Genomic DNA, 7,759 nt, shown 5'->3' with positions numbered 1-7,759 from the left:
ACTTTGCGCCACAGTTTCTCACATTCTCCCGTTTGCCCCGAGCGTCCGGTCGAGAGTCGTCCTCCGAGTCCTGCTCACTGTTTTTATGTGGAGATAATCAGAACCTTCCGGCACCGTTCCCTTCCCCCCCGCCTGACTGCCTGATCGCGCTGCACCGCTGCGATCTCTCCCAGCATTCGCCCAATCGTGACGGCATCTGTTTGTCCAGATGCATCCCTGGTCACTGTAGCCATGATAGCACTACCCCGCGGGTTCTTGCAACTGGCAAGCTCGAGTGTGTGCATACAAGTATTTTTATTTGTTTGTGCTACAGTTTCTCAGATTCTCCCGTTTGCCCCAAGTGTCCGGTTTGGTGTCCTTCCCCAAGTTCTGCTCACTAGTTTTAATGATCTAGATTCTAGACTCTAGACCAGCGGTTCCCAAACTTTTTAGGCCACGCACCACCTTCTACATCCCAACTCGGTTCATGGACCTCCAATCCCCACACTTAAAACGAAAAAGTCTATTTATATGTGGCAAGGCATGTAAAAGAGCGGCACCACGGTTGAGAGGCGGACCTTATAAAAGGGGGGTGGAAGCTCACCTGGTTGTTTCATACTGGTGATTCACACACCTAAGGCCAGCTGATTGGGTAAGCTGTGCTTCATTCTACCTGTCTGAGAACAGGATTTTAACACTTATTGTTAATATCTTTTAGCTAATAACATTAAACGGTAACACTTTACTTGAATGGGTGTTCATAAGGCTGACATAACATTGTCATAAGCATGACATGACAGCTGTCATACATATCAATGAATACTTATGACAGTTGTCGTTAAGTGTCATTCGGTAAGTTATGTCACTTTTGATGCAAAGGTGACATTGTTTGAGATGTCCTTGTTATGACAACTTGACATAAACCAAGACCACAAAACCTGTCATTAACATGCCATAACAGACCTAACTGTCAAACTTAAGCAAAACGTTTGGCTTCATATCTTAGAGTGACATTAAACCGTCATATATGGATGGTTTTGACATTCGCTGTCATAAAACCATTACAATTGTGTCATAAATGTTGTCCTTTTCATTAAGATGTCGTTAAGTGTAACTACACTGCTAAATTACTTTATAACACATTTCCCACTTCCCTCCTACAGTGATTTAATGATTTTAACTTTGCATTAAGATATCATGTGCAATTACATAGTCAAAGCAGTTTATGACAGTGTCATGACTTTTTTTTAAATCAAGTAAAGTGGAACGATTTGAATGTTTCGTTAAAATGTCATTAAGTGTTATTACACTGTCAGATGATAATACCTTAACAAAAGCAACAGACAAGTCAAGAGATAGTTTTTCCTTTATGTATTTCAAAACAAAACATTTTGTTGTGATGTTCATTTAGTGACAGTTTGTAAAACACAAGCAAGGATCTGCTCAGGAGAACATATAATGAGTTTAACAACATAGATGCATAAATGCCAGCAGACATTGTAGAGATTTTTTTTTTTTTTAACTTTTACTTGTTTTTTCACATCATGGAAAAGTCTGCCCAACACACCATTGTAATGGTGTACACCCAACCAGTGGTGCCACTCTATCATCTTAAGATGAAGCTTGAGTGATTCAGGAGTACGATTCCCTCTGTGACGCCATACTTCCGGCTTGTAGCTTTGCCATGCACGCTCAATTTGCTGAGTATGAGCACCAGTCTCTCGGTCCACAAAGTTGTTTTTATGGCAGACGGAATAACGATCATACCCATACTGGGCAAGTTTCCCTTTGTAGGCACGCCATTCATCACTGAGGATGGATGTTCTGGGTCTGACATGGCGTCTAATATGACCTATAAGTGTCTTCCTTCTGCGATCCCTGACGAGTCTCAGAATGGGTCTTCTGGACTTCCTGTCTACCTCCAACATCCCAAAGACCCACTGCCGTTCACGGCGCCAAGTGTTGCCACATCGACCACGATGGTACTAAAAGTAAATAAGAAAACACAAATATTTCATAAGGTTTGGGCCTTATTACATTTTAACATGTGTCCTTCCCACATGCACTGCTAGCACTGATAAAGTATAAAATATTACTCATCATGAAATCTTGATCTAAATATAGTGCAGATTCATACAAATATATAGCCCACCTTTCGTTTGTGGGCAAATTTGCTCTCGTCAATAACAACAAATCGATGACGACGACCAATCCTCATACATCTTTTCCTTAGTCGCTTGACAGCAGCAATGCACACCTTCAAATGTGAAAATAAAATATAAGCATCTTGAGGTATAACTATGCCTTAGTATGGAATTTGATTAATATGTATGCTAACGTTTAGGAATAAAGTTGCATTGCATGTGTCACTGAGTGTACCAAATAATTCTGCAGCGATGTAGAATCCAATTGATTAGAGTGGTGACTTATGTACCTGTTTTATACCTAATTAAAGTTAGAGACTAGTCTGGTATGTAATGTGACAACCTTTCTGAGTACTTTTGCCATTCTTGTCAATGTCCTGGAGCTTGCTGCTATCCTGTCACTGATCATGGCAAGTTGCTTCAACTGCAAAAGTAAGAAACATAATTGATAAATTGGGCTGAGATGAAACTAAGATTTAATTTTAAGTCTTATGTTTAAGACATAAATAGCTCAAATAAAATTTGAGGGGCTGGTGGAACGGAATTCCTAATATAACAATCCTACATGAATTACACATAAATAAAAGACTGCTAAATATGTTATTTAGATATGTAATAAAAAATACATTTGATAATATTAATACTGTACCTGTGCATGAACTCAAGCCATTTTGTCAGAGGGATGTGAGACTTGGTGAATATTGAGCCATTACGTACAGACTTTGGGAAACTTTTATGATGCTTACAGACCCTGAGGAAAAATAATGAAAAAAGTAAAAAAGGCTGACATGTAGACAAGGTTGTTCATGCTTTTATCTCTTCAAGACTAGCCTACTGCAATGCTCTGTAGTAATCAGTAAGGGAAACATCCTAGACTGCAACTTATCCAAAATGCTGCCAACGGCAGGAAACAAGCACGTCTCCCATGAGTCTGAGCAGAGCATTTATTAATAACAATACTACTAATAATATTATTAATTAATGAAAGACCCCGTCCAACCATGCGCGGTGATGTCAGGCATGCAAGCTCAGCAACTTCTTTTACGTAGTTTCCATTTAAATTAACAAATTAGAATTAGCTTCTGCTTACCACCACAGCCCATCCTTGACATGGCATTTCCAGGCCTACCAACTCTCACGGTTTCGCCGTGTGACACACGCTTTTGCATGTTTTCACACGCACTCACGCCACACAACCAATTTCTCACGGCAAAAAAAAAAATCTGATTTTGGGCCGAAGCGCGTTCGTTCCTTTTCAAACTCCCCGACAATAGATGGCGCTAAGGAGCGCATCTGTAAACCCATTCGCTGCATAGACATCCTATTTACCCCAAAGAGTCCCGAAGTTAGCAACAGAAGAAGATTTTCAAACAGACACAACCGCGGGAGAAACTCAGGAGGAGCAAAGACTAAGGTATGTTAATGACATGTGGTTCAATTAAGTACTCACTCTCTTAAACTTTAAATCTTGAAAGAAATTATTTGTTGTGTTTGTGCGTGTGATTTTGAGTGGTGAATGTAAACTCAGCTGTCATAACAAGCAGCACTGCTGCTAATCTAATCTTAAACACAGGTCTATTAATTAGGCTATATTGTGGTACATAGACAGTCATTGAGGCACAGCAATAGTTTTCTGGTTGAATGTTCAGCTCGAGTCTAGAAGGCCCAACAAGTCATGAGCAGATGAACATAAATCAGAATAAGTTCAGGCATACCACCCAAAAATCCACGAGAATGCATGAAATAACATCTACTTAAACCAAAATGTCCTGGGGGTGGACCATCAGCTATGTCTTTGCTTCACAGAATGTAACCAATGTTGTCGATCTCCAGTAGGCCGCCCCTATCAACGACTTTGGGCCCCACAAACCACCAGAATGCAGGGTACAACATGGGTACTACGCCAAATGAATTCCAATTTCCTGATATTTGAGCCACCAACGTGTGTGGCTGCGTGCGCGGCAAAATTTTGGTCACCCCCGACAAAATCTCACTCCAAGGTTTTTTGAAAAGTTGGCAGCTCTGCATTTCACCAGATGCATGCAACGGTTGCATTTTGCGCACTTCATCGTCGTCGTCAGGATACCACGTTTCTGCGTCCATTTCACAATTTTCCTTCTGCTCTTGTGTTTATTTGAACGCCTAATATGTTTTAAAAGTTCTTCCATCAGTGTCATTGCATCAACAACTAGTCACCCGTCTCTGATCCGCGCCCGCGCCTTTTTTTTAAGTCGGTACGTCAGTCTTCTTCTCGTCGCTCAATGCTCCATCAACAAGACAGAACAGCGCCCCCACGTGTGTCTACAGGGGAACTGCACCTGTATTCGTGAAAAAAGTTATGAGATTTCAAACGTAGTTGGCTTTTCTAAATATAAAACTAATTAAAACTAACACATGTATTAATATTTCATCACTGTTTACAAGTGTTGTTGAATTTGAACTGAATGCGCGCGTAACGTAACGTTTACGTAACGTGACTATCCACATGAGTAGATCCCAACGCGACGTGACGGACATGCCAGCAGTGAAACACACTGCTCAACAGTCTGGAAGTTTCCTACTTCAGGTAAGCTAACGCGAAATACCGGTGTGTAATTTGGATTTTAAAAGAACATTTTTTTGAAGAGGACATTATAACTGTTAGTCTTTTGTTTACAGTCTTTGCCGTTTTATTAAGTTAGCGTTCAGCAACTAATACTAGTTAGCCTTTAAGTACAAAGTCCTTACGTCTCCCTTACAAGGCAGCCAACAGGCTATAACGTTAGTAGCATAGAGGCTAGTAGTATTTGCTCCAGTTTTCTTGTCGCTATTTCTAAACAACTAAGATGTCACGTTTGACTATTGTATCTTAATCTTAGCTTCTATGACATGGTGCTGTTTTCGTTGCTTACACAACTGTAGCCAGATGGACACCCGTTTCAGCAAACGTGGCAGGAAGGCTGAGGATAATGAAGCTAACCCCAAGCTGCTACACGCTGTGGAAGAGGACCTGGCACAAGAATGTGAAGAGGTCCCTATTCATCCAAAGAAAAAAAAGCTAATCAAATATTCCCCGAGGAAAACAAGTAAGTCTAGTCTATTTATGTTTTTTTTTTACTACTTTCACCAGTAGGGCTAGAAATGTACTTTTTATTTATACATATTTACATACATGTTTTATTGCCTATCTTCTCAATAAACAATATGCACAAAAGTACTGGGAATTTTGTTGGTGTACTGCAGTGCAATGAATGTATGTATGTTAATGAATAGATAGATAGAATAGATTAACATATGACACATATCAATATATTGCACAACAGTACACCACCACCATTGACTGACCCCCATAATACACTTAAAGTATTTCCTCTGTTGCAGTGTCTCCAACAGGTGCATTGGAGTTGGCCAAACTGAAGGAACAAACCAAGATGGACCGACAGAACACCTTGAGGAGCGCATTAATTACCTGGAGGAGGCCAACAAGGACCTGAAAGCTGACAAGGACTTCCTACTTGCCAAAATTAAGGAAGCTCCCAGCACACTTACATCTTCTGGGAAAGGTAAAAATGCACTACAATTAACATCCATGCAGTATGTAGGATATTAGAAACAAATATACGACCCGGTTCATAAAATTAATAAAAATGCATATAGTGTACACCAGAATACAGCCATGATTCTGAAACTGTGTAATCCATAAAGTAATGACAATATTGTAAAACCACTGTAAATCTGCAACTGTAATAGAATAATACCAATGTACAGTTATGATTGTATTTGATGTAATGTAATCAACTGGAATGCATGCATGTAAAACAACAACTGATATTGACTAAGGATCATCCGAAATCCGAGCTACATTGAACTCACCAGAAGACCACTCCCAGAGGTGTGGACACTGACTTTCACACCTTTAAGCATTGGTATAAATACCTGTAGCAACGATTGTTCTCGAGTTCACTGGTGGAGGCGACAGACGGGCACTAGGGATGGTCAAAAGGACTGACCTGGGGCCTATTGGTCGCTGAGACCAGCGGCTCCTCAGCTGAGATGTTCTTTTTACCGCAACGCCATCTCTTTTATTAAATACATTTGATTTGAACCTTTCGACCAGCGATGACCTCTGTCCGTCCGGCGTTTCTTCATTTTTGAACACAACAAGTACTAGTTGGGGAAGGAACCAGAAATAGAAATAGGCTGGGCACAGAGTGTAAGGATATATTATTATATACAATTGCATTGTTGTTACAAATGAGATGTCCAATTGAGCTGAAATACTATTTTCCCAAGCCCTTCCAAAAGGTTTCCGATATGACCTGATAAGTCTCTGGTGATGGCATTGCTGTGTAGAAAGAAATGCTATGCACTGACATAGAGTAGAGCCATCACTCACTGTATGCTACAGCTAATGCTCTACTAACATGTTAACAGACACGCACACACACACAAACTGATGTTTCACTCACTGTTACTGCTGCTGCTAAAATAACTCTGGCCTTTCCTGCCAGTAAATTGCTCTGGGAGTATAACTAGAGTACAATAGAGTGTGACTTCTGGGTGCTCTGGTTCTGCTCCTGCCCCCCCCAAACAAACACCTGTTAATTATCAACTACAATGCAATAGAAATAATAAATAAAAAAATAAATAAGAAAATAATAAGTAAGTAATTATCTATAACAAAGCCTCTTGTACACGTGCAGTTGTCTGCTCTCAAAAAAGTGACTGCATTAAAAAAAAGTATATTAGTTTTTTGCTTTGTTTACTTATAAACATCTCTGCTTCTCCACCTACCCCCCAATTTTCTTCCCCCAGGCAGAAAGTGTCAGGAATTCAGCTTCCTGAACCGGGTTTATTACATTGCCACTCTTACCTGTTTTTTCTGAGTTTCCCCAAACACATCCTGACTAATTATTCAACCATCGACACCTGCTGCTGCCTGCACACCCGGTCCTGATTACCATCCCCTTCACCATTTAAGCCGTGACCAGACAACCAGTCCCTGCCGGATCGTTAGCGTACCACGTATGGTTTTTGCTCCAAACTCGAGTCTAGTCAAGAGTCAGTGTGTTTGTTTGCTTCTGTTTATTTTCCGGATCACTAACCAGCAATCTGTTTCCCTGCCTACAGCTCATCACTTGGATCGCCCTTTTCCCCTGCCTAGCCGTTGACCCGACTCCAGCCCCCACTCATCACCACCCAACCGGACCAGTCCTTCCCCACACCTTTTTGCATAATAAATACCCACCTTTTATTTTGATTCTTCCGAGTGGTCTGCTTTTGGGTTCCCGTCCTGGACGATTCGTGACAGAACGATCCGGCCAAGATGAACCCAGCGGACCTAGAATCCGTACGACATGCCATCTCCCAGCAGGAAGACGCGTTGGGACAGCACAGTCTGGCCCTGCATGAGATAACGACTGCTCTTCGTAGTCTAACCACAAGTCTTACCACGGTCCAGGCTCAGCTCAGCGCTCCAGCAGTTTCTCCACCCCCGCCTGCCGTCCAGGAAGCTGCGTCGCTCCAAGAGCCCAAGGTTCCAACACCGGACAAGTATGATGGGGATTTGGGAGGATGTCGTTCATTTCTCATGCAATGTGACTTGGTTTTTGACCTGCAGCCCTACTCCTATGCTTCTGACAAAGCTAAGATTGCCT

At 41.4% G+C, this 7,759-nt stretch overlaps 1 long non-coding RNA gene across 1 annotated transcript; it reads right to left on the bottom strand.

The window, feature by feature from the left end:
• Positions 1-1,332: 1,332 nt before the first annotated feature.
• LOC120820949 (uncharacterized) lies at positions 1,333-2,236 on the bottom strand. Its single transcript, XR_005712459.2, has 2 exons — positions 2,132-2,236; positions 1,333-1,964 (listed from the first exon to the last, which is right to left on the bottom strand). It is a non-coding gene; the product is annotated as an uncharacterized LOC120820949 (long non-coding RNA).
• Positions 2,237-7,759: the final 5,523 nt, after the last annotated feature.

Source organism: Gasterosteus aculeatus, chromosome 6 (assembly GCF_964276395.1).
Source record: "Gasterosteus aculeatus chromosome 6, fGasAcu3.hap1.1, whole genome shotgun sequence".
In the NCBI taxonomy this organism is placed as follows: Eukaryota; Metazoa; Chordata; class Actinopteri; order Perciformes; family Gasterosteidae; genus Gasterosteus; species Gasterosteus aculeatus.
The sequence above is the reverse complement of the archived record's forward strand: the minus strand, read 5'-3'. Positions and strand labels throughout refer to the sequence as shown.